Source organism: Salmo trutta, chromosome 32, assembly GCF_901001165.1.
Source record: "Salmo trutta chromosome 32, fSalTru1.1, whole genome shotgun sequence".
NCBI lineage: Eukaryota > Metazoa > Chordata > Actinopteri > Salmoniformes > Salmonidae > Salmo > Salmo trutta.
In genome coordinates, this window is record NC_042988.1 from 38,659,733 (window position 1) to 38,687,564 (window position 27,832).

The 27,832-nt window shown below is 41.9% G+C and overlaps 1 long non-coding RNA gene and 1 pseudogene across 1 annotated transcript; both read right to left on the minus strand.

The window, feature by feature from the left end:
• LOC115171870 (uncharacterized) lies at window positions 1–2,414 on the minus strand. The gene is made up of 2 exons (XR_003871270.1): window positions 1,467–2,414; window positions 1–1,426 (listed from the first exon to the last, which is right to left on the minus strand). It is a non-coding gene; the product is annotated as an uncharacterized LOC115171870 (long non-coding RNA).
• Window positions 2,415–7,438: 5,024 nt separating this feature from the next.
• Window positions 7,439–27,199, minus strand: LOC115171853 (sodium-dependent neutral amino acid transporter B(0)AT2-like; annotated as a pseudogene).
• Between the last annotated feature and the right edge of the window lie 633 nt (window positions 27,200–27,832).

Sequence of the window (27,832 nt, forward strand, 5' to 3'; positions counted from 1 at the left end):
TCACCTGTTCAAAAGTATACTTTATTTGGTATATAACAGTACAATCCTCTCATTTGACAACAACACATACATACTTGAGGTAAGACATCTTTCAAAACAACTCATATATATATATATATATATTCTGACAGACAGACAGACACACAGACACACACACTCAGTTTTACACTGACATTGATTCAGTCAGAGGCATACATACATACATAATCACAGTTCCTAGGGAGCTAACAAGGCCAAGGTGGTGTCCATGCAAACCCATCCTCAACATGGATCAAGCTAAGCTGAAATTGCAGCATAATAGCACAAGCTTTTTCACAATATACAGTAAAACACTGCATGCAAACCTCTTTGGCGTTGGTAAGATTGTGCTGTAATAAACTCACACACAAAAACAAACACAAAGCTGCCTTGATTGTCTGGGGTGTGGAGTCTATGCCAATGTGGCCTCTCACTGTCTCAACAGGGTAGTGTTTACTATGCACCAAACAGAAGGAAACTGACTGAAACAGGGACGGATACCAGAACAATAAGAAACAATTGTTTTTAGTTGCAAAACGTTTTGCTACGCTGTGCCCTAATGACTACAACCCAGCCTTCCTGCAGTTCATCTATCTCAGGGTGTGTCCTTGACCCTCAGGCCTTAGTGAACCCTGGACTGTGTATCTGTCTTTCAGTCTCCCTCACTTTTTGTCATCCATTCTCCTAGAGCAGGGATGGGCAACTCCATTCCCCTGGAGCAGGGATGGGCAACTCCATTCCCCTGGAGCAGGGATGGGCAACTCCATTCCCCTGGAGCAGGGATGGGAACTCCAATCAATCAGGCCCTCGAGGACTGGAGTTGCCCATCCCTGACCTGGAGTGTGTTTGACTGCGGGACTGCAAGTGTACCAATCCTTCTAGTACAGTAATGTTTCCGGCCACACTTGACACCATAGGCGTCGCCTTGTTATACCATATTAACTACCAATGAAATAAGATTTGTAATTACCATGTAATAACAGGGTCGTAAACAAGTTTTGGAATTGTCACTACTTTTGGATTCCCTTTTTCATATGAATTAGAATTTGTATTTTTTTTCAAATACTAATTTCAAACAATTAAATGGAAAAGCAGTGGAAGAGGACTGTAACTGGGTACATGTCTGGTATTAAATCATTACATTTGTTATTTCATTACAGTTACCAATAAGGCCTAAGTCACGTTCTGTTGCCATGATGATATTTGTACAATCATTGAGAAGTCTACGTCCCAGTTGTAACTGTGGAGGGTTCTGTTCTCTCTGCAGTCTCCATTGCAGCTACTAGCTTTGCTTTGATGGGCATAGCTGTGTAGAGCACTCAGAAATCCCAGTTTATATCTAATGACATGAATGGGCAGAGCTGGGTGGTAAACTCACCAGGCAAGATCAATGAGTTAGCCAGTTGACCTGGGTAAACTCAACACTGAGAAATACACTAACAGTTGACCTGGGTAAACTCAACACTGAGAAATACACTAACAGTTGACCTGGGTAAACTCAACACTGAGAAATACGGTAACAGTTGACCTGGGTAAACTCAACACTGAGAAATACGGTAACAGTTGACCTGGGTAAACTCAACACTGAGAAATACGGTAACAGTTGACCTGGGTAAACTCAACACTGAGAAATACGGTAACAGTTGACCTGGGTAAACTCAACACTGAGAAATATGGTAACAGTTGACCTGGGTAAACTCAACACTGAGAAAAACAGTAACAGTTGACCTGGGTAAACTCAACACTGAGAAATACAGTAACAGTTGATTGTCTTGATCAAGGGTGCATAAACTCAGGCCCTCAACATCCACAGTCCTGCTAGGTTAGTGTTTCTCCCTGGTACTTATGATCAACTAATGATTGGCTGACGTGTGCACACACCTAGTTACCCAGCGACAAATCAATCTCTGGTTACAAGGCAAGGATGAAAAAACAGTACTTTTCACACTATGGAGTCGATCCGAGCCGAGCTGAATTGGCCTGGAAAGGACAACGTGATAAGAAAAGACCAGAACAGTATGGTTAGGATCAGAACGACAGTGTGACTAGGTTAAAGGAGTAGAACCAGAACAGTATGGTTAGGATCAGAAGGACGGTGTGACTAGGTTAAAGGAGTAGAACCAGAATAGTATGGTCAGGATCAGAACGACAGTGTGACTAGGTTAAAGGAGTAGAACCAGAACAGTATGGTTAGGATCAGAACAACAGTGTGACTAGGTTAAAGGAGTAGAACCAGAAAAGTATGGTTAGGATCAGAACGACAGTGTGACTAGGTTAAAGGAGTAGAACCAGAATAGTATGGTTAGGATCAGAACAACAGTGTGACTAGGTTAAAGGAGTAGAACCAGAACAGTATGGTTAGGATCAGAACGACAGTGTGACTAGGTTAAAGGAGTAGAACCCAAACAGTATGGTTAGGATCAGAACGACGGTGTGACTAGGTTAAAGGAGTAGAACCAGAACAGTATGGTTAGGATCAGAACAACAGTGTGACTAGGTTAAAGGAGTAGAACCCAAACAGTATGGTTAGGATCAGAACGACAGTGTGACTAGGTTAAAGGAGTAGAACCAGAACAGTATGGTTAGGATCAGAACGACAGTGTGACTAGGTTAAAGGAGTAGAACCAGAACAGTATGGTTAGGATCAGAACAACAGTGTGACTAGGTTAAAGGAGTAGAACCAGAACAGTATGGTTAGGATCAGAACGACGGTGTGACTAGGTTAAAGGAGTAGAACCAGAACAGTATGGTTAGGATCAGAACGACGGTGTGACTAGGTTAAAGGAGTAGAACCAGAACAGTATGGTTAGGATCAGAACGACAGTGTGACTAGGTTAAAGGAGTAGAACCAGAACAGTATGGTCAGGATCAGAACGACAGTGTGACTAGGTTAAAGGAGTAGAACCAGAACAGTATGGTTAGGATCAGAAGGACGGTGCGACTAGGTTAAAGGAGTAGAACCAGAACAGTATGGTTAGGATCAGAACGACGGTGTGACTAGGTTAAAGGAGTAGAACCAGAACAGTATGGTTAGGATCAGAACAACAGTGTGACTAGGTTAAAGGAGTAGAACCAGAACAGTATGGTTAGGATCAGAACGACAGTGTGACTAGGTTAAAGGAGTAGAACCAGAACAGTATGGTTAGGATCAGAACAACAGTGTGACTAGGTTAAAGGAGTAGAACCCAAACAGTATGGTTAGGATCAGAACGACAGTGTGACTAGGTTAAAGGAGTAGAACCAGAACAGTATGGTTAGGATCAGAACGACAGTGTGACTAGGTTAAAGGAGTAGAACCAGAACAGTATGGTTAGGATCAGAACGACAGTGTGACTAGGTTAAAGGAGTAGAACCAGAACAGTATGGTTAGGATCAGAACGGCGGCGTGACTTGGTTAAAGGAGTAGAACCAGAACAGTATGGTTAGGATCAGAACGACAGTGTGACTAGGTTAAAGGAGTAGAACCAGAACAGTATGGTTAGGATCAGAACGGCGGCGTGACTAGGTTAAAGGAGTAGAACCAGAACAGTATGGTTAGGATCAGAATGACAGTGTGACTAGGTTAAAGGAGTAGAATCAGAACAGTATGGTTAGGATCAGAACGACAGTGTGACTAGGTTAAAGGAGTAGAACCAGAACAGTATGGTTAGGATCAGAAGGACGGTGTGACTAGGTTAAAGGAGTAGAACCAGAACAGTATGGTTAGGATCAGAACAACAGTGTGACTAGGTTAAAGGAGTAGTCTGCTTTGAGGACTGAGACTTTGCACCATGATCTCTAGAGCATAAGGGAGGTAGTTGCAACTCATTGAAAGTAAGAGTCAAAAATGCAATTCCTGTTTCAAGTAAGTGTTTCTTATGAACTGGATATACACTATGTCCAAAATATATTATTAGACACTTAGCTCACTGGTTCTGCCTGGTGACCTGCCCCCTGATGGAGCCTCCCTAGCTCACTGGTTCTGCCTGGTGACCTGCCCCCTGATGGAGCCTCCCTAGCTCACTGGTTCTGCCCGGTGACCTGCCCCCTGATGGAGCCTCCCTAGCTCACTGGTTATGCCCGGTGACCTGCCCCCTGATGGAGCCTCCCTAGCTCACTGGTTATGCCCGGTGACCTGCCCCCTAATGGAGCCTCCCTAGCTCACTGGTTATGCCCGGTGACTTGCCCCCTGATGGAGCCTCCCTAGCTCACTGGTTCTGCCCGGTGACCTGCCCCCTGATGGGGCCTCCCTAGCTCACTGGTTTTGCCTGGTGACCTGCCCCCTGATGGGGCCTCTGACAGACAAACAGACACGTTGGGTCAGAGGCAACAATCAGCATCAGGAGATGATGTGAATGTTAAGTTCCCTTTCAGTCAGTTCACTACTATTAACACTACTAACACACAGCTATGGGGATTGTGCTGTTTCTCACTACCATCACATACTACTTAGCCTGTCAAGGTATAGGGGGCAGTATTTTCGATTTCGGATGAAAAGCGTGCCCAGAGTAAACTGCCTAATACTCGGGCCCAGAGTCAAATATTTGCATATTATTAGTAGATTTGGATAGAAACCTCTCTGAAGTTTCTAAAACTGTTTGAATAATGTCTGTGAGTATAACAGAACTCATATGGCAGGCAAAAACCTGAGAAAAATCCAACCAGGAAGTGGGAAATCTGATGCTTGTAGTCTTTTCAAGTCATTGCCTATCTAACACACAGTGACTTAGGGTTCCTTTTGCACTTCCTAAGGCTTCCACTAGATGTCAACAGTCTTTAGAACCTTGTTTCAGGCTTTTGCAGTGAACAGAGAGCGAACAAGAAGGCTTGGAAGTTGGTGACTCAGAAAATTACATGAGTTCATTGGTGCGCGTTCACGTGATGAGGTAGCTGTGTTCCATAACGTTTTTCAAGACATTGGAATCGTCCGGTTGGAATATTATTGAAGTTTTATGTTAAAAAGGCCCTAAAGATTGATGCAATACAACGTTGACATGTTTCAACGAACGTAAATAAGTTTTTTTGACTTTTCGTCGTGAAATTTTCAGCGCGCTTCCTACATTTGGAGTAGCTTACTGAACGCGCAAACAACAAGGAGGTATTTGGACATAAATCATGGACTTTATCGAACAAAACAACATTTATTGTGGACCCGGGATTCCTGGAAGTGCCTTCTGATGAAGATCATCAAAGGTAAGGGAATATTTATAATGCTATTTATGATTTTAGATGACTCCAAAATGGCGGGTATCTGTATTGCCTGGTGTATTTTTCTGAGTGCCGTACTCAGATTATTGCAAAGTGTGCTTTCCCCGTGAAGCTTTTTTAAAATCTGTCACAGCGGTTGCATTCAGATGTTTATCTATAATTCTTTGAATAACAGTTTAATATTTTATCAACGTTTATGATGAGTATTTTTGTAAATATTATATATTTTCTGAACATCACGCGCCAATATAAAATGGGGTTTTTGGATATAAATATGAACTTTATCGAACAAAACATACATGTATTGTCTAACATTGAGTCCTAGGAGTGTCATCTGATGAAGATCGTCAAAGGTTAGTGCTTCATTTTAGCTGTATTATGGTTTTTGTGAACCCTCTCCTGCTTGGAAAATGGCTGTGTGGTTTTTCTTGTGTTGGCACTGTCCTAACATAATCTAACTTTATGCTTTCGCCGTAAAGCCTTTTTGAAATCAGACAATGTGGTTGGATTAAGGAGAGGTTTATCTTTAAAATGGTGTAAAATAGTTGTAAGTTTGAGAACTCTGAATTATGACATTTTGTTGTTTTGAATTTGGCGCTCTGATTTTTCACTGGCTGTTGAATAGTGTGAACCGTGGGGGGACGGTAGCGTTCCACGTAGCCCTGAGAAGTTAGTAAAACCTCAGACACAAGGCATGTTATTTTCTAAACATCCTTTAGAAGTTACTTGGCAGGATCTTTGTTTATGGGCGGTCACTGGTCATACCGAGTACCACTGCACAACTTCCCCAATCTTTGCCCCAAATTCAGCTCCTTACTTTCCTCAACTTTCCTGAACTCCTTGCTGTCCCCAGTCCACCTGGCCGTGCTGCTGCTCCAGTTTCAACTGTTCTGCCTGTGGCTATGGAACCCTGACCTGTTCACCGGACGTGCTTGTTGCACCCTCGACAACTACTATGATTATTATTATTTGACCATGCTGGTCATTTATGAACATTTTAACATCTTGACCATGTTCTGTTATAATATCCACCCGGCACAGCCAGAAGAGGACTGGCCACCCCTCATAGCCTGGTTCCTCTCTAGGTTTCTTCCTAGGTTTTGGCCTTTCTAGGGAGTTTTTCCTAGGGAGTTTTTCCTAGCCACCGTGCTTCTTTCACATGCATTGCTTGCTGTTTGGGGTTTTAGGCTGGGTTTCTGTACAGCACTTTGAGATATCAGCTGATGTACGAAGGGCTATATAAATAAATTTGATTTGAACTAAGTTTAGCACCCTAATAAATAAACTACATATCAGAATATATATTTTGTGGCTCTCTGGAGCAGAGCCTCTACTTGTCTTACAAGAGTATTACTATGCAATATACAAGCTGGACTTTAAAGTCCTTCGCTTCCCTCAATACTCCTCACCTTCATAAGTGTCTTTGGAGCAGAATCAAGTCAAACTACAAGAAACCCAAGAATACAAGTCATACATATCATTTACCTGTGAGCAGCTAGTTGAAACTGTCATCACAGTTCAAGGAATAGGATCCTGGGTGTGTTAATACAGCACTTGAACCATAAGGCACTTCTTACAGTACTTAGCAGTACAATGATAGGTCACTTATGATAGGTTTTTAAATAGTACATTTAACTTGGCAAGTCAGTTAAGAACACATTCTTATTTACAATGACAGCCTACCAGGGAAAGGTGGGTTAACTGCCTTGTTCAGGGGCAGAACGACAGTTTTTTACCTTGTCAGCTCGGGGATTTGATCCAGCAACCTTTCAGTTACTGGCCCAACACTCTAACCACTAGGTCACTTATAATAGGTCAATTATGATGTCACTTATGATAGGTGACTTATGATAGGTGACTTATGATAAGTGACTTATGATAGGTCCCTTATGATAGGTCACTTATGATAGGTCACTTATGATAGGTCAATTATGATAAGTCACTTATGATAGCTCACTTATGATAGCTCACTTATGATAGCTCACTTATGATAGGTCAATTATGATAGGTGACTTATGATAGGTCACTGATAGGTGTGCGTTGGCACTAAGGATACAGGTTATTCCATTGTGCTAATGTTAGGTTTCTTTGGTAATATGGATGAATGGTCATAAACATAGTAATACCTTATTAAGATTCATTATCAATTAAAAGTCTGGGGATATAAGTGGAGTCCTTTCCACTATTTCAGTCAAGAGACACTCTCTCTCTCTCTCTCTAAAGTGAGCCTCTCTTTCCCACTGCCACTCTCCTCTTTTCGTCCCTCGATTCTGAAACCCCTCTCTCACATCGTATCCTCTTCCTCCTCCTCCACGTCTTCCTGTTGTGGGAGGAGTCTGTAGTGGTCGAGGCCCAGTGGTAGGAAGCTAGCCCTGGGTCGGCCATCATCCTCCACCGAAGGGGTATGCTGGGAGTTGGAGTCCAGGGCATCGCTGGAGTTGCACTTGGTGTACCTCTCTCGGTCTATCTCCTGGCCCGCGAGCTCCCCCTCGGGGCCCATGCCACGGTTCTTCAGCCAGGAGTGGAAGTAGCCAACAGGGACAGGCAGGGTGGCAGCCAGGATCAGCATGGCCAACATGGCCAGGGCCCAGCCTGGGTACTCCAGAGTTGTCTCCGATGCCTGGAGAGGAAGACATACATTCTAAGGGTTCCAAAAGGGTTCTTCGGCTTTCCCCATAGGAGAACCCTTTCTGGTTCCAGGTAGAACCCTTTTTGTTTCCAGTGTTCTGCATGGAACTCAAAAGGGTTCTTCTAGAGGCAAAAGAAACGCACACCTATTTTGGCGAGGTGCTGGCCAGCGGAGTAGAACACTTGAACAATGTATAATAATTAATAACCTAATAACCAAGGTTTGGACAGACAAGCTGTCTTCATCAGGGTATAATGACAAATACTGTAGGGTGACATGATCTTTTTCAAGGACAGTCTCGCAAAAATAACTACCCGCTATTCAAAGTGCTCTGAACAAATTAAGGGAATCGTTCACAAACATTGGCACATTCTAAGATCCGATGACAGTATCGGTAATGTGTTTTCGGACCTTCCCTTGGTCGTATTCTCGCGGGGCAGAAACCTCAGAGATCAATTGGTAAACTCTGATTTACCACCCTAAGATATCCCTGCACAACGTGTATTTGCGCCCCTACTGGATGGAAACTACAAGTGTAATGGCTGTGCTCAATGTAATGGCACTTATAAATGTAGATCCTTCAAACACCCCCAAAGAGGGACACAGATCCCAATCAAAGGTGTTATCACGTGCTCCACTAAGGCAGTTATTTATCTTATAACTTGTCCTGGTGGTAAAAATTCTGTGGGTCAAACAAAGCGTGAATTAAAAGCATGAATCTCGGAGCATCTGTAACGGCTGTCGTAGAGAGGGGACCAAAGCACAGCGTGTTGATTGCTCATGATGAATATTTATTATAACTCAAAACACTACAGGAAAAATAACAAAGAGGGAAAACGAAAGCGCACAGTTCTGTCAGGTACATAAACTACACAGAAGACAACTACCCACAAACACAGGTGGGAAAAAACCCTACTTAAGTATGATCTCCAATTAGAGACAACGAGGACCAGCTGCCTCTAATTGGAGATCATCCCCCAAAAAACCAACATAGAAATAGAAAAACTAGAACCTAAACATAGATATACAAAACATAGAAAAACACATAACACCCCCTGTCACGCCCTGACCTACTCTACCATAGAAAATAACATCTTACTATGGTCAGGACGTGAGAGCATCGTAACACCATTAGGTGCAAAAACTTGACTTACCCAGTTACAGCCCACTTTTGGAAGCAAACCACTTGATTTCGTCTCTACGTTATATTGGCATCGAACATGTCACCCTCCCTAGGAGAGGGGGTGACCTCGACAATCTATTGTTAAAACGAAAGGCTTTAATTCCCTTCGGTCCCAATGTAGACTTTGATCTGAAGCCATTCTTGTGATTATTGTGATTTTGCTGTGGAAATGTTTGTAGGCTTATGTAGCCAGATTGCATCTATGATCGTATGCTATCCATTCATGTTTTTGGTATGTTATTTTTATATCTGAGAATTAACCAATGATATCAGGCCACACCCGGCTATGATTACAAACACCTGTGTTTGTCCTTTAACACTATATAAACTAGTCACCCTGCAGTGCTTGTCATTATACCCTGATGAAGATAGCTTGTCTGTCGAAACGTTGGTTATTAGGTTATTACATTATTGCATCTGAGCTCCTACAGTGTGCAGCACTCAAAAGGGTTCTACCTGGAACCAAAAGGGTTCTACCTGGAACCAAAAAGGGTTCTCCAATGGGACAGTCAAATAACCCTTTTAGGTTCTAGACAGCACCTTGTATAGGTTGATGAGAGCGAAAGAGAGAGAAAAGAAAGAGAGAATAGAAAGAAAGAGGGAGGGAGGGAGGGAGGGAGGGAGGGAGAGGGAGGTATAAGAAGAGAGTGAAAAAAGAAGGTGAGTGTAATCAAGCAATTGTGAGAGTAATGTACTTCAAGGAAGTTAGGAAGGTCAAAAGGAAGGAAGGAAAGGAAGCACCCAATCTAGCCAGCCAGGAACAGGGACCAGGGCCATTGTATGGGGTATCTCACCGTGGTGTGGTTCCAGGCTGTGTAGGTCGGTCGTTTGAAGACCATTCGCAGTAGACTTGCCGCCAGCAGGCCCACCATAGCAAACAGACACACGTACTTCCACAGGTACTTATACAGCACCGGGGGGCGCCATTTCAGCATGATCTCAATGTCATCCAAGAAGCTAGGGAGGAGAGGAGATGCTAGATGTGTCCTCATCACAGATGCTGAATCTCAAACCAACCCCTATAGCCTCTAGCCCGCTAGACTCTTGTGGAGATGTTAGAGGATTAGATAGCTGTCCACAATATGGCAACAATTCCACCCAGCCTATCAGAGGCTTGATTGTATTTCAGATATCTCTGAACCTGATTTAGCTTTGAGACATTTTGCAGATGTCTTCAATACTATTGTGGATAATCATGTCCCCTTCAGAAAATGAAGGGTTAAAGGTAAATCAAATGCCTGGTACACTCCGGAAGTTGCAGAAGTCATTCATAAAACAGTTGATGCTTGGGTCAAGGCCAGGAACACATGATTAGGCCTGGACTGGGAAGTTTTTAAGCAACTGAGGAATCATTGTCTAAGACAAATCAAAAAGGCTAAATCTGATCATTATGTAAGTTGTCCTTGATAGGGCTGAGCTCTGATGCCTGTTCATGGTTTCATGATTATCTTAGTGACAGAACTCAGGCCATCATAATTGCTGGGGTTAAGTCTGAATGTCTTGAAGTACATAAAGGTGTACCACAGGGGTTGATTTTGGGACATGTTCTCTTCACTACTTATATAAACACCATTGGTCAATCGGTAAAAAAAATGTAAACTTCATCTATATGCGGATGAGAAGAATTTGTTCGTAACTGACTTGCCTAGTTAAATAAAGGTAAAAAAAAAATGTTTTATTCTTTTTAATTATGCATGCTAATGCCCCAACTGTTAATCTGGCTGTGTTAAAACTACAGTCAGATTTTATAGCTATGCAGGAATACCTTGCTAATTTAAAACTTGTGCTTAATATGGGAAAAACGAAATACATGTTGTTTCCAAACTCTCGTAAGAATGTTTCAGATGAACTACATGTTCACTCATTAGATCGAACGTGCTCCCCCATATGAAGGAAAAGCAGCCAACAAGTGCTCAGCATATGTGGGAACTCCTTTAAGACTGTTGGAAAAGCATTCCTCATGAAGCTGGTTGAGAGAATGCCAAGAGTGTGCAAAGCTGTCATCAAGGCAAAGGATGGCTACTTTGAAGAAACTAAAATCTAAAATAAATTTTGATTTGTTTAACTCTTTTTTGGTTACTACATGATTCCATATGTGTTATTTCATAGTTTTGATGACTTCACTATTATTCTACAATGTAGAAAATAGTAAAATAAAGAAAAACCCTTGAATGAGTAGGTATGTCCAAACTTTGACTGGTACTCTGTGTGTGTGTGTGTGTGTGTGTGTGTGTGTATATATATATATATATATATATTACAATGTTGTATGATGTTGTGCACATTTGGAAAAGAGACATAGGTCTCAATATGTCTTCCCTATTAAAACAAAGTTTCAATAGAAAAATAAATACAAATGGTTGAAAATCTACAGGTTAGGACAAGAGGATTCTAATATCCCATAAGTCGTTGCATAAATGCAGAAAAAATCTAAACAATGGGACTAGCAATGTGAGAGAAAATGACTGGAAGTGGATGTTAGCATTGCAGAAAGTTTCAGCTAACTACTCAGCAAGTACATAACTGTTTTTCTCTCATTCTATTCATTTAAATGTGTTTAAAATGACAGCCACTACAGCCACTTTATTACTTAATGTCTTGACCGCTGGTCACATTTACAATACTAATCCTGTAGAATCAGCAACCTGTGCTGGACCAATGAATTTGTTTATTTTAGAACGCTTCGCATGGAATTATTACATTGTCCTAACCTGTGTATTTTTGACCTAGATCAGAGGTCAGGCTAAACTACCACCTATCCAATCCTCTCAGATCTACACAAGTGCCTAGGGCCCAGGGCTATGGGGTTGATATGGAATTGGAAAGGTAGACTGGAAGTAAAGTTAAGACAGTCCCCCTTTCGACAACAAAGTTGTTATACCATAGTGTGTTAAACTTTATACCATAATCGCATTGGAAAACATGACAATTCAATGTGTAATTGCACAAACTACCACTAGGTGTCAGAGTTGTAAGTACTATGTAACAATCTGTTCCTACACTGTACAACGCCATACATACACAGAAATCATTTCCATCATATGGTATGAAAGTCCCGCCTACTTTCTGGATCATTTCCCACTCTGTTTTTGAATGGCCTTCAAGATTATATTATCAAATTCATCAAAACGCAGTCATTTAAAATGTATGTAATCTAATATTTGTATGATGGGTTAATTTACTTCCACCCAGTGCCATCCATGAAGGTTTTCAATTACAAAAAGAAAACACAATCAAAAACCTTCATGAAAGGCAACAGTTAGAAGTAAATTAAACCATGAATAGAAATATCATTTTACATACACTAAGTATACAAAACATTAGGAACACTTTCCTATTGAGTTACACCCCCTTTTGCCCTCAGAATAGCCTCATTTCATTGGGGCATGGAGTCTACAAGGTGTCAAAAGCGTTCCACAGGAATGCTGGCCAATGTTGACTCCAATGCTTCCTACAGTTGTGTCAAGTTGGCTGGATGTCCTTTGGGTGGTAGACCATTCTTTATACATCTGGGAAACTGTTGAGCGTGAAAAACCCAGCAGCGTTTCAGTTCTTGACACACTCAAACTGGTGTCTATTACATCTATTACCATACCCCGTTCAAAGGCACTTACAGTAAATATTTGTCTTGCCCAGTTACCCTCTGAATGGAACACATACACAATTCAAGTCTCAATTGTCTCAAGGCTTAAACATCCTACTTTAACCTGTCTCCTCCTCTTATTCTACACTGATTGAAGTGGATTTAACAAGTGACATCAATAAGGGATTATAGCTTTCACCTGGATTCACCTGGATTCACCTGGTCAGTCTGTCATGTAAAGAGCAGGTATTGTTGTTTTGCACACTCAGTGTATATCTTAAATGGCTGCGTTTTGATGAATTTGATTTTATAATCTTGAAGCCCAATTCAAAAACAGCGTGGGACATGATCCAGGAAGTAAGCAGGATCATACCGTATTACAGAGGGACATCACAAATATTTGTTGTAATTAATTCAATGTGACATAGAAAAGAAAACATTAAGAAATTATCCAAAGAAAGGAGTACTGTACATCACTTGTATTATACGAATACATTGGTATTATACGAATACATTGGTATTATACGAATACATTGGTATTATACTAATACACTGGTATTATACGAATACACTGGTATTATACGAATACACTGGTATTATACGAATACACTGGTATTATACGAATACACTGGTATTATACTAATACACTGGTATTATACGAATACACTGGTATTATACGAATACACTGGTATTATCCGAATACACTGGTATTATACTAATACACTGGTATTATACTAATACACTGGTATTATACGAATACACTGGTATTATACGAATACACTGGTATTATACTAATACACTGGTATTATACTAATACATTGGTATTATACTAATACATTGATATTGTACTAATACATTGGTATTGGTAAACCCATTTGGAGGTCTTACCGGTCAGCTCCGTACACCCAGGCCACAGCGAATGTCTCAAAGACCACCACGATGATCAGGGGCAGGGTGGCAGAGTAGTCATCGAACATCGACACAAAGTAGTTCCCGAGCGCTGGGTAAACAAAAGTCCGATCACAAAGCCCAGAGCACAGCTGCACACTGAACCATAATGACAAAGAACACAGCTATTTAGTGACACACTGAACCATAATGACAAAGAACACAGCTATTTAGTGACACACTGAACCATAATGACAAAGAACACAGCTATTTAGTGACTCACTGAACCATAATGACAAAGAACACAGCTATTTAGTGACTCACTGAACCATAATGACAAAAAACACAGCTATTTAGTGACTCACTGAACCATAATGACAAAGAACACAGCTATTTAGTGACTCACTGAACCATAATGACAAAGAACAAAGCTATTTAGTGACTCACTGAACCATAATGACAAAGAACACAGCTGTTTAGTGACTCACTGAATCATAATGACAAAGAACACAGCTGTTTAGTGACTCACTGAACCATAATGACAAAGAACACAGCTATTTAGTGACTCACTGAACCATAATGACATGGAACAAAGCTATTTAGTGACTCACTGAACCATAATGACAAAGAACACAGCTATTTAGTGACTCACTGAACCATAATGACAAAGAACAAAGCTATTTAGTGACTCACTGAACCATAATGACAAAGAAAACAGCTATTTAGTGACTCACTGAACCATAATGACAAAAAACACAGCTATTTAGTGACGCACGGACTAAATGTTTCAAAGACAAACAAAGAGCACAACTACAAACTAAAACACCAAAAAATATAACAAGTACATTGAGTGTGTGTGTGCACGTGGGTGCATTTGTGTATTGGTGCATTGGTGTGTGTGAATATGTGTGTATTACCAGTGAGCATGGTCCGGTGGCGTCCCAGCAGGCTGAAGTTGTCCATGAGGGGGGTGAGGATCCCCTGCATAGTGCCGAACATGGTGCTCATGCCCAGGTTGAGCAGCATGAGGAAGAAGAGCGTGGACCAGAAGGGGCTGGCAGGGAACTGGGCCATGGCCTCTGTGAAGGCAATGAACGCCAGGCCCGTCCCTTCCACACCCTGGGGGTTAGAGAGAGAGGGACAAACACTTTATTTTATGTGGAGTATGTTGATATTTGTAACCTGTATTCTATGTGGAATATGTTGATATTTGTAACCTGTATTCTACGTGGAGCATGTTGATATTTGTAACCTGTATTCTACGTGGAATATGTTGATATTTGTAACCTGTATTCTATGTGGAATATGTTGATATTTGTAACCTGTATTCTATGTGGAATATGTTGATATTTGTAACCTGTATTCTATGTGGAATATGTTGATATTTGTAACCTGTATTCTACGTGGAGCATGTTGATATTTGTAACCTGTATTCTACGTGGAATATGTTGATATTTGTAACCTGTATTCTTGTCACGTCCTGACCAGTAGAGGGTGTAGTTGGGTCAGGACGTGGCAGAATAGTCTGTGTGTTTTGGTTGTTTCATTTATTTTGGCCGTGTGACTTCCAATCAGGCACAGCTGTAGAGGGTTGTGGCTGATTGGGAGTCACACATAAGTGGCCTACTTTGCCTTTTGGGGTTGTGGGGAATTGTTGTGTGCACTGCTGCGTTTTGTTTGAGCCTGCCACGCTGTTGCTGTTGTGAGTATTGTTTGTTGTTTTGTTTGTTTCAAGTGGATGCTCTACTCCTTTTTTTGAACATTAAAAAAATATGAGTATCCACACTTCCGCTGCGCCTTGGTCCTATTTCACTGAAGACAACTGTGACAATTCTATGTGGAGCATGTTGATATTTGTAACCTGTATTCTATGTGGAGCATGTTGATATTTGTAACCTGTATTCTATGTTGATATTTGTAACCTGTATTCTATGTGGAGCATGTTGATATTTGTAACCTGTATTCTATGTGGAGCATGTTGATATTTGTAACCTGTATTCTATGTGGAGCATGTTGATATTTGTAACCTGTATTCTATGTGGAGCATGTTGATATTTGTAACCTGTATTCTATGTGGAGCATGTTGATATTTGTAACCTGTATTCTATGTGGAGCATGTTGATATTTGTAACCTGTATTCTATGTGGAGCATGTTGATATTTGTAACCTGTATTCTATGTGGAGCATGTTGATATTTGTAACCTGTATTCTATGTGGAGCATGTTGATATTTGCAACCTGCCTTTCTCAATAAAGTATTGAAATTAAGGAGGGTTTGAGCGAGATATGGGTTAGAGAGGGGTTAGATATGGGTTAGAGAGGGGTTAGATATGGGTTAGAGAGGGGTTAGATATGGGTTAGAGAGGGGTTAGATATGGGTTAGAGAGGGGTTAGATATGGGTTAGAGGGGGGGGGTTAAAAATGGAATAGAGAAAGGGAGAGAATGAGGGAGGGGGGAAGGGAGGGGGGAGAGAACATGGGAGGGAGGGAGGGAGGGAGGGAGAGAACGGGGTGAACGAGGGAACGAACGAAGGAGAGAACGAGGGAGAGAGAGAACGTGGGAGGGAGAGAACGTGGGAGGGAGGGTACGCGGGAGGGAGGGATAGCGAACAAGGGAGCGAGAGAACGAGGGAGAGAACAAGGGAGGGTGGGAGGGATGGAGGGAGGGGGGAGGGAATGAGGGAGAGAATGAGGGAGGGAGGGAGGGAGAGAATGAGGGAGGGAGAGAACGAGGGAGGGAGAGAACAAGGGAGGGTGGGAGGGGGGAGGGAATGAGGGAGAGAATGAGGGAGGGAGGGAGGGAGAGAATGAGGGAGGGGGGCAAGGTGTTAACAGGAGGTTGTAAGGGGTAAAGAAAGAGAGGGAATACAAGGTAGGGGGAACAGTTAGAGGGAGGTAAAGACAGCTCCTTATAAATAACTTTGTGCCTACATTACACTACATTACACTACACTACATTCATTATTTCTGAAAATAGGATTTGAACGACAACCCCCCTAAAACCTAATCTAACCCTCACCTTGCTCATCTCCTCATCCAGGTCACAGTCGGTGATGTTTGTTCCCACCTGGGAGCCGTAGTGATGGTACCACTCTCTGTAGTCAGGTATGGTGACGGAGGCAGGATCAGACATGTTGAACCACGGCCACCAGTGATGGTTGCTTCCATGTGTGGCCATGTCGTTTAACAGGCCCACATTTCTGAAGGGTGGGAGATGACGTAGCCTGAGCTTAGAATTATAAGGTTCCTTCTGTAAAAAGTTGATTCTGAGATAATTGGCTTTAAAGTTACCAACCCTTATTGTTTTGAATGGTGTGAGCAATTTCTATCTCATATCCTTATTCACTTAACAACATGAATTGGGGTATTTAGAGTACTATATAGGTAGAGAACATTGAACAGAACAAGAAAATGTCCAGAACTCAATTTGGGCAAAATTGCAGATAGAACATGATAATTCCAAGCTCTTAATATCGCAATTCCCTTCAGGTACACCGCTAATACTTTATTTGAAGGTATGCTTACACTCTGAAAAAAAGGTTCCAAAAAGGGTATTCAGATGGACCCATAGGAGAACCTTTTTGGTTCCAGGTAGAACCCCTTTTTTGGTTCCAGGTAGAACCCTTTTTGGTTCCATGTAGAACCTTCTGTAGAAACTGGAACCAAAAGGGTTCTACCTGCAACCAAAAATAGTTCTTCAAAGGGTTCTCCTATGTGGACAGTTGAAGAACCCTTTAAGGTTCTAAATAGCACCTTTCTTTCTAAGAGTGTACATATAGACATGTCTTGGATGTGTTTCCATAATATTGACATGCTTTATAAAGGGATAGTTCATCCGAAATAACAAAATGACATTTTGCTTTCATTAACCTGTAAGCAGTCTATGGACAACGCAAGACAGCAATCCATGCTTTGGTTTAGTTTAACTGGCCAATGGTCTCCAAATGGCATTTGTATTAGCATTTTTCACACTTTATATTCAAATCCTGTTAAAGTAACTTCATTGAGCTACACCAGCGTTTCCCAACACCGTTCCTCCAACAGTACACATTTTTGTTGTGGCCCCGGACATATACACCTGATTCTACTTCAACAAGAAGTTGAATTTGTTTTTTTTGTCCGGGGCTAAAACAAAAATGTGTGTTGTTTGGGGTACTGGAGGACTGGAGTTGGGAAACACTGAGCTACACAATCAATTGTCGACAGTTTAGATGATCTGGACACGAAGCGTGAAAAATGTTAATACAGGAGATATAGACTTGCATTGGTTTTGTGGCACAAATGCTAAAAAGTTAGCATTTGGAGACAGTGACCAGGCAAACAAAACCAAAGCATGAATAGCTGTCTTACCCCATCCATAGCCTGCTTACAGATGAACCTTCTACTGCAGTGGGCTAAATCAGGGTCATACAAAATGTTTCTTGGTAGTCTTAAACAAATTTACTTTGAAACAAAAGTATACACCTCACACACAGGGTTATGGGCTTTAACAAGAAGACACCTGTACCATGTCACATATAGAGTTGAAATGTATTCAGTTTTGAGTTTGTATCCCAATATTACACTTTATATATATCACAGAAGACAGAAATATAACAAAACCGTTGACATAGAAACACCAGATTCTCTGCAGGTTTAAAAAAAAACATGTTTATAAATTATGAAATTATGAAAAATATAAATAGCATTCCACCCATGAGACCACTTGGTCATTTGACTGCAGGAAAGTCTATGGAAAGCGATGTGATTTTGTAAATTGGGTGAACTATCCCTTTAAAGGAAAGGAGATTCAACACTATTGGGACACACACGCAAACACATTTTAAATAAGAGGGCTGTCATGACTGTCCTGATCAGGTCAGGGTACAGGAGACCACCACCCTACAGATTATCTCCCAAACCCCCAACAGAGGAGGAGAGATCTAGGGGTCTGAAGATGTGGGGGTTTTATGACACCTCATGCCCATAATAAACCTTAGGCCACAGAGAAATTCCTTTGTCCTCACAATGGAGAACTGGCCTCAGAACATTAAACATGCAATAAAGGGACTTTGGAACAATGGTTTCCGTCAGCCACAATGGTGGTCATGACGAGAGGTGGAATATTAAAATGTATGTAACTTTTGTATTGTTTTTAAAGGAGATGACGTTATTATGAAAACATTGTACCTTTAAGAGTTTTCCCAGTATATGCCTGATGTTTATACATTGTACGTTGTGTGGAAAATATCCAAATCAAACAGAATGTTTTGGTAAAGATGAAATGTGAAGTTAGTGTCTAAAATTGGATATTTTAGTCAAATCTAGGCCTTGCCCCTTTACTTGGTCCGCCCAGAGAATTGCCCTAAAGGCGGTTACACCCACTTCTGACCCGAGGGTATAAGACAGGAGAGTGAAGAATTAAGAGAGGAGACTAATTGACCCCAAGCTGCAGCGAAGGTCTAACAAAGTCGACGAACCCCAAAACGAAACACAAGGTTGAAGACAAATAAATCTTTTTCTACACGAGCTACGGACGAGTAGCTGTGTCTAAGCGGGTGAATTCAAGCCGAACCACCCAGTCTCCACTCTCCATCAAATCGTGGTATCTTCACCGTTCGAGTCCGACGCTGTGAGCTCTGAGCTACAGAGCTGTCTGTCCTCAGAAGACCGCGAGGGATCAGACCACTAAGCCAAGAAGGACACTGACATCGTGAGGACAACCAGAGAGTTGCCGGAGAAGTGCGTCATTTAGAAGCCTAAACGACCCACGCGGAGCTTCCCACCTGAGACCTCCAACACGTAATTACATCATTATATTCTGACCCATAAGAGCGGCAGTTCGGGGCAAGGCTAGGTTTTAAATAAGCATAGCTGACAAATGAACCCAAATGTATATTTCTCTCGTGTACTTCCTTTGTTTCTCTCTCTTTTAAATCCCCATTTTGGGTAACACGCGCCATAGTGTGTTGGCCCGTTATACTAAGTCCTAATCAATAGCTAGACTGTGTTTTGTGTATGTGTATTTTTATCATCATTTTAGCTTGCTAGTAAATAAATAATCAACTAAGATTGGTGTGGTAAATTCATTGGTGAGGCCCGGGTCCGTGCAGATTCCCGGATTATGCGACGTTCAGAATGAGACTGTAGAGGAAATTGATTAATTTAGCGACTGTTGTAAAATCGATATTCTGATATCCTTTGAGTTAATTTGGGAAATAGAAACTCAATCAAAACAATGTTCCCATGGTGCCCCAGGTTAATGAGTTAATAATTGCTTGATTCATTGCTTAATTCATTTAATCACGCAATTATAAACCGTTAATCATTCGATGAGCAACAGTCGTCACATTAACTAATACAACGTCACGACAGGGCCTTACCGCATTGAAGGGAGTTATCCCTTTAAACTGGGCTGACACCTTCCCCAGCATGAGTCAAGGAGTGTAACATCAACAGAACCATGAGATGTGCAGCAGACATTACACATACCTTCTCAGTTCCATGGTCTACAAACAGTCTCTCTCTCTCTCTCTCTCTCTCTCTTTCACTGTCTCTATCTCTCAATTCAATTCAATTCGCTTCATTGGCATGACGTAACAATGCACATATTGCCAAAGCTTATTTTGGATATTTACAATATAAAAAATAAAAATGAGAATCAAAATTGTCAACGGACAACAATCTCTCTCTCTAACGCTCTCTCTCTCTCTTCTCTTTCACTGTCTCTCTCTCTCTCTATCTCTCTCTCTCACACTCACAAACACACACCCACAATCCCCCCTTGACTCCATACTTACTGGGTGATGCAGTTCAGGACAATGTTCTTGGCCCTGAAGCCCAGCACTACGAACACCACCAGTGATGCGAGCACTGAGGTCATGAAGTTGATGCAGGAGACCATGAGCGCGTCACGGTGACAGTTGTTGTGGATGGGGTTGTAGGAAGAGTAGGCAATCACAGAGCCGTAGCCCAGGCCCAGAGCAAAGAACACCTGTGTGGCTGCCTGCCGCCACACCTGCACCTCAGCCCAAATTTCTATCTGAGACAGAAAGAAAGAGAGAGAGAGAGAGAGCGCGAGAGAGAGAGAGAGAGAGAGAGAGAGAGAGAGCGTGAGAGAGAGAGAGAGAGAGCGTGAGAGAGAGAGGAGAGAGAGAGAGAGAGAGAGAGAGAGAGCGTGAGAGAGAGAGAGAGAGAGAGAGCGTGAGAGAGAGAGAGAGAGAGAGAGAGAGAGAGAGAGAGCGTGAGAGAGAGAGAGAGAGAGAGAGAGAGAGAGAGCGTGAGAGAGAGAGAGAGAGAGAGAGAGAGAGAGAGAGAGAGAGAGAGAGAGAGAGAGCGTGAGAGAGAGCGAGAGAGCGTGAGAGAGAGAGAGAGAGAGGAGAGAGGCGAGAGAGAGAGAGAGAGCGTGAGAGAGAGAGAGAGAGAGAGAGAGAGAGAGAGAGAGAGAGAGAGAGAGAGAGAGAGAGCATAAGACTAAATTCTATTCTATTTATATTCTGTCAATTCAGGAAGTGAATAGAAATTCCAGGCCTCTCTGGTCCACTTCTCCAGAGTGCTTAATTCTTGTTTTTAAGCATCTTTGTACATCTTTGAGATTCTACTTGTAATTAAAAGCGCAAAATCAATTAAATATATTATTATTATTGTTCTTATTGTACTTACTTTAGGGTAGAACATGTAGGCGATCCCCTCCATGGCTCCATCCAGCATCAAGCCTCTGACGAGGAAAATGAACAGCACAGCATAGGGGAAGACTGAGGAGAAATACATCACCTATGGAGAAGAAAATTACAATTCGAATTAGGAATCATCAGTCCTTTTAATGTAGATTGTAAAACATGTCTATGGATTTGGGAGAGGTTGTATTTCTCCAGCACCATTCCTCAGCTGTATACCAGGACAGGTGGTGGGGTTGCCGTTTTGTTGTTTTTCCAATTCCAGAATGTATCTTTAACTTTACCTATAGGTAGATATAGGGCTGGGTTCATGGACACAGACTAAGTACCATAATATATTGGATTAAATCAATATTTATCAAAAGACATTCTACATTCTCTTTTAAAAACTATACATAAAAAAAAAAACATTTAACAAGACAAGGTCAATGAAGGAGGACATTAACATTAAACAATTTAAAAGTAACATTTGCCAAAAACAGAATTCAGCCGCTTTCTTTCACAGCTAGCGTGTTAACTACTAGCCTACCATAATCATGGTTAGTGGTTGCCGGGGGCGACACTACTGAGGGTCAAGGCAGGTGGTGACCCGTTATACTGTTTGTAACATGCTATATGTTGTAAAAAATATGAACTGAGAGGGTCCTTACCTTGGCAGAGGACTTGATGCCTTTGATCATGGCTAGACAGACGGTGGCCCAGGCAGCCAGCAGACAGCCCGTCATGATGGGGTTAAACTCACCAGACTCATCGATGGAGTCTGTGATGTCTAGAGCCTTCCGGAACCAGAAGTATGAGGTTGGGGAGCTACCTGAGCATTCCTTTACTGACAGACAGACAGACAGACAGACAGACAGACAGACAGACACAGAGAGACAGAGAGACAGAGAGACAGAGACAGAGAGACAGAGAGAGACAGAGACAGAGAGACAGAGACAGAGAGACAGAGAGAGACAGAGAGAGACAGAGAGAGACAGAGAGAGAGAGAGAGAGAAGGAGGGAGAGAGAGGGAGAGGGGGAGTGAGAGAGAGTGAGTGAGAGGGAGAGAGATTTATAGTTTACATACACAAACCCTGCCCTTGTAGAATACAATGTGTCCATTACACATCTAAACACAAATTAGGAGAAGCATGATATGAACCGCACACACACCACACACACACACACACACACACACACACACACACACACACACACACACACACACACAGTCTTGTACAACTAACTTTGTGGGGACAAAATACTATACTACACACACACACACAGCTAGTGAATACCAGTGTTATTGGTGGTCATGTTGATGGGACACTGCTCCCAGGGTAGAGGATACTGGAAGGAGTTGCCCATGTAGAAGAGACTCCATGCGATGATGACATTATAGTAGAGAGCCACAAAGAAGCACACCTGAGGAAGGAAGACAAGGGTTAATGCAGTATTTAACATGCTAGCTGCACCTGTAGACTTCCAGTCATTGCAAATCAAATCAAACTTTATTTGTCACATGCGCAAAATACAACAAGTACCGTGAAATGCTTACTTACAAGCCCTTAAACCTCTTACATCTAGACGTTCCGCTAGCGGAACACCTGCTCCAATATCCAATGATAGGCGTGGCGCGAAATACAAACTCCTCGAAAATCCGAAAACTTCAATTTTTCAAACATATGACTATTTTACACCATTTTAAAGACAAGACTCTCCTTTATCTAACCACACTGTCCGACTTCAAAAAGGCTTTACAGCGAAAGCAAAACATTAGATTATGTCAGCAGAGTACCCAGCCAGAAATAATCAGACACCCATTTTTCAAGCTAGCATATAATGTCACAAAAAACAAAACCACAGCTAAATGCAGCACTAACCTTTGATGATCTTCATCAGATGACACTCCTAGGACATTATGTTATACAATACATGCATGTTTTGTTCAATCAAGTTCATATTTATATCAAAAACCAGCTTTTTACATTAGCATGTGACGTTCAGAACTAGCATTCCCACCGAACACTTCCGGTGAATTTACTAAATTACTCACGATAAACGTTCACAAAAAAACATAACAATTATTTTAAGAATTATAGATACAGAACTCCTTTATGCAATCGCGGTGTCCGATTTTAAAATAGCTTTTCGGCGAAAGCACATTTTGAAATATTCGGAGTAGATAGCCCGGCCATCACGGCTAGCTATTTTGACACCCACCAAGTTTGGTAATCACCAAACTCAAATTTACTATAAGAAAAATTGGATTACCTTTGCTGTTCTTCGTCAGAATGCACTCCCAGGACTTCTACTTCAATAACAAATGTTGGTTTGGTTCCAAATAATCCATAGTTATATCCAAATAGCGGCGTTTTGTTGTGCGTTCAAGACACTATCCGAAGGGTAAAGAAGGGTGACGCGCCCGGCGCGTTTCGTTGCAAAATATTCCATTACCGTACTTCGAAGCATGTCAAACGCTGTTTAAAATCAATTTTTATGCGATTTTTCTCGTAAAAAAAGCGATAAAATTCCGACCGGGAAACCCTGTTTTCGTTCAAACATGGAGTCGTCCCGTGCACGCGCGCGCCAGTCTCATTGTTCTCAGATCGACCACTTACCAAATGCGCTACTGTTTTTCAGCCATGGCCTGCAAAGTCATCATTCAACGTTCTGGCGCCTTCTGAGAGCCTATGGGATCGTTAGAAAATGTCACGTTACAGCAGAGATCCCCTGTTTTGGATAGAGATGATCAAGAAGGCCAAGAAATAGTCAGAGAGGGCGCTTCCTGTTTGGAATCTTCTCAGGTTTTGGCCTGCCAAATGAGTTCTGTTATACTCACAGACACCATTCAAACAGTTTTAGAAACTTTGGAGTGTTTTCTATCCAAAGCTAATAATTATATGCATATTCTAGTTTCTGGGCAGGAGTAATAATCAGATTAAATCGGGTACGTTTTTTATCCGGCCGTGAAAATACTGCCCCCTATCCATAACAAGTTAACCAACAGTCCAGTTCAAGAAGAGTTAAGTAAATATTTACCAAATAAACTAAACTTTTTTTAAAATAAAAAGTAACACAATAAAATAACAATAATGAGGCTATATACAGGGGGTACCGGTACTGAGTCAGTGTGCGGGGGTACAGGTTAGTTGAGGTAATTTGTACATGTAGGTAGGGGTGAAGTGACTATGCATATAATAAAACTGCAAGTAGAAGCAGTTAGCAGCGCAGTTAACAATGACTCGCAAAACTAAATTAAACTTCCTTCAAACTGCATGCAGGGACATCAAATCACAAAGTTCTCTGACTCTGGGTAAGTAATTGCTAAAATATCACACTATCCCTTTAAATATTGTTATAGCAGCTCCCTGACACCAGCACTGACAGAATGAGTATGAGTAGGGTGTCAGTGTTAAGCAATAGGGTGATGCTGGGCCAATTGTGCGCCGCCCAATGGGTATCCCGGTCGCGGCCGGCTGTGACAGAGCCTGGACTCGAACCCAGAATCTCTAGTGGCACAGCTAGCACTGCGATGCTGTGCCTTAGAGCACTGCGCCACTCAGGATGCCCTAGGGTGTCAGTATTAACCAATAGGGTGTCAGTGCATAAGTCATACCAACACAGGGGAGAGAGGAGTGTGCAACTACTTCTCACACATTACAAAGAGATCGTTCCCCTAACCACACACACACACAGACAGACACACACACACACACACACACACACAAACCTCTAGCCTTCTCGAGCCACACAGGTGTACGAGTCAGTTTGTTTTGTATCTCTGTTTACCAGACATGAGGTGACTAAAAAGTTAATTCAGACAAATGTTGATAATGGAGTGATCTCTCACTCTAACTATGCTGTTTATATGACCTCCTGCATGGTTAAACCAAGTTGACTGATTCTGACTGCTAGACTACACCAGTCTACTTCTGCAAGCTGTTCTGCTGTTCTTCTTTGCCTCAGGGCTTAAGGTCAGGTTCCAAACCCGTCCATAGTCATTGGTGCAGGACCTGTTAACAACACTAGGAGCCATATTCACACTGTTGACTGATATTATGCATATTTATGCATATTCAAATATACATTCTACATGCACAGAGCTGTTTTTAACTTACCTGGAAATCTAGTCAACAGGTTTATTATGTCGGGTCCTGGTCTATTTTTTTTCCCTTCACCACAGATCTATAGCCTCAACATTAGGCCTTAACCGTCACCCTAGTGACAATGTTTGGCTCCCAAAACATTTCTGTCAGGCCAGGGAACAGCCTATGTTCCAGTGTTTCTAATTCCTGAGAACGTTCCTTTTGAAAACATTCTAGGAACAGTCTAGCAACATTGTGACAAATCAAGGGGCATGGAAGGAGGTTCTTTGTATGTTGAATAATGACATGAAGACAAAATGTTCCTTCAGCCATCGTCCGAATGTTTCTCATGACAAGCAGAAGAAATAAATAACATTTTCTTGCACCGCAACCAAACACCAGAATGGTAACCAGATGAGAGTAGTCCCAACCAAACACCAGAATGGTAACCAGATGAAAGTAGTCCCAACCAAACACCAGAATGGTAACCAGATGAAAGCAGTCCCAACCAAACACCAGAATGGTAACCAGATGAAAGCAGTCCCAACCAAACACAAGAATGGTAACCAGATGAAAGCAGTCCCAACCAAACACAAGAATGGTAACCAGATGAAAGCAGTCCCAACCAAACACCAGAATGGTAACCAGATGAAAGCAGTCCCAACCAAACACCAGAATGGTAACCAGATGAAAGCAGTCCCAACCAAACACCAGAATGGTAACCAGATGAAAGCAGTCCCAACCAAACACCAGAATGGTAACCAGATGAAAGTTGTCCCAACCAAATACTAGAATGGTAACCAGATGAAAGCAGTCCCAACCAAACACCAGAATGGTAACCAGATGAAAGCAGTCCCAACCAAACACCAGAATGGTAACCAGATGAAAGCAGTCCCAACCAAACACCAGAATGGAAACCAGATGAAAGTAGTCCCAACCAAACACCAGAATGGTAACCAGATGAAAGCAGTCCCAACCAAACACCAGAATGGTAACCAGATGAAAGCAGTCCCAACCAAACACCAGAATGGTAACCAGATGAAAGCAGTCCCAACCAAACAACTGAATGGTAACCAGATGAAAGCAGTCCCAACCAAACACCAGAATGGTAACCAGATGAAAGCAGTCCCAACCAAACACCAGAATGGTAACCAGATGAAAGCAGTCCCAACCAAACAACTGAATGGTAACCAGATGAAAGCAGTCCCAACCAAACAACCGAATGGTAACCAGATGAAAGAAGTCTCTGTGTGTGGTGGGAATGTGCATTGTTAGTTAGTTGAGAAACTAGTCCCTGTGTGTGGTGGGAATGTGTATTGTTAGTTAGTTGACAAACTAGTCCCTGTGTGTGGTGGGAATGTGTATTGTTAGTTAGTTGAGAAACTAGTCCCTGTGTGTGGTGGGAATGTGTATTGTTAGTTAGTTGACAAACTGTGCATCCCAAATGGCACCCTATTTACCTATAAAGTGCAGCACTACTTTTGACCAGGACCTATTGGGGCTCTGCCTCTCTGGTCAAAAGTAGTGCACTACAGATCTGCTATCTTAATTTAATCCCTCTGTTGTTGCAGATCATTTTCCTGCACTGCAGGAAATGCTCCTTTTTGTGAATTCAATGTTTAGAAAAGCTTCTAACGTTTGTAATTTCCACTTTAACATTTCAGACCTGATTTTCCCTACATAAATGTCCATGAATTAAAATCCACATAATAATTGACATTTCCTGTTGCAGCAGGATTATTTTCCTGCTGTGAGAAGCAGGCTCAAATTAAGGTACGGCATCTGTACATACAGTATGAAATAGGGTGCCATTTGGGACCAACCCCTGCTGTACTCACCATGCAGCTGGAGTAGCCGATACCGGCCAGCTTGGGGGAGATGTGCTTCCACACACCGATGCTGCCCTGACGGATACACTGGCCCGCAGCCAGCTCCATGAAGAACAGGGGAACCCCCACCACCACCAACAGCATGACATAGAGCACCATGAACGCACCTGCCAAGAGAGGGAGAGGAGGCAGAGAGTTAAACTGTTAAATCTGCAGTTCACTGTTTCAGTAAACAGCTGAGGGATGGGGTTGGAGAAATGTAACCACTCTCAGATTCAAAGACAGAGCTATGATGCAAGGACTGACAATCCATAAGATAAAAAATATATAGTTTTAACCATGTGTTAAGGCCATACAGTGTTTGTTTACAATTGCATTGTTTACAAACAAAGGAGCAAAACAAGCTTATTTATTGGGTTTTGGAATTAGACAGTTGATCTAAGGTCATGAGGCATTTATAAGTTATATTATTCAAGATTCAATGGCTATATATCATGAATTGAAAAGCCCCAAAATGTATATAGCAATCACAGATTGACCCTTTAAGATACAAAGTTATGCCTCAGATGGAGAGATTCTGTAAGTTGAATGCAGATGGAGCTAGATAGAAAATGAATGGGGTTAGCGAGAGAGATTTTGAAAATATATTTAAAATGTTTTATATAACCTTTATTTAACTAAGCAAGTCAGTTACCCCTGTCAAACCCTCACCTAACCCCAACGACGCTGGGACAATTGTGCACCGCCCTACGGGACTCTTGATCACTGCCGTTTGTGATACAGCCAGGATCGAA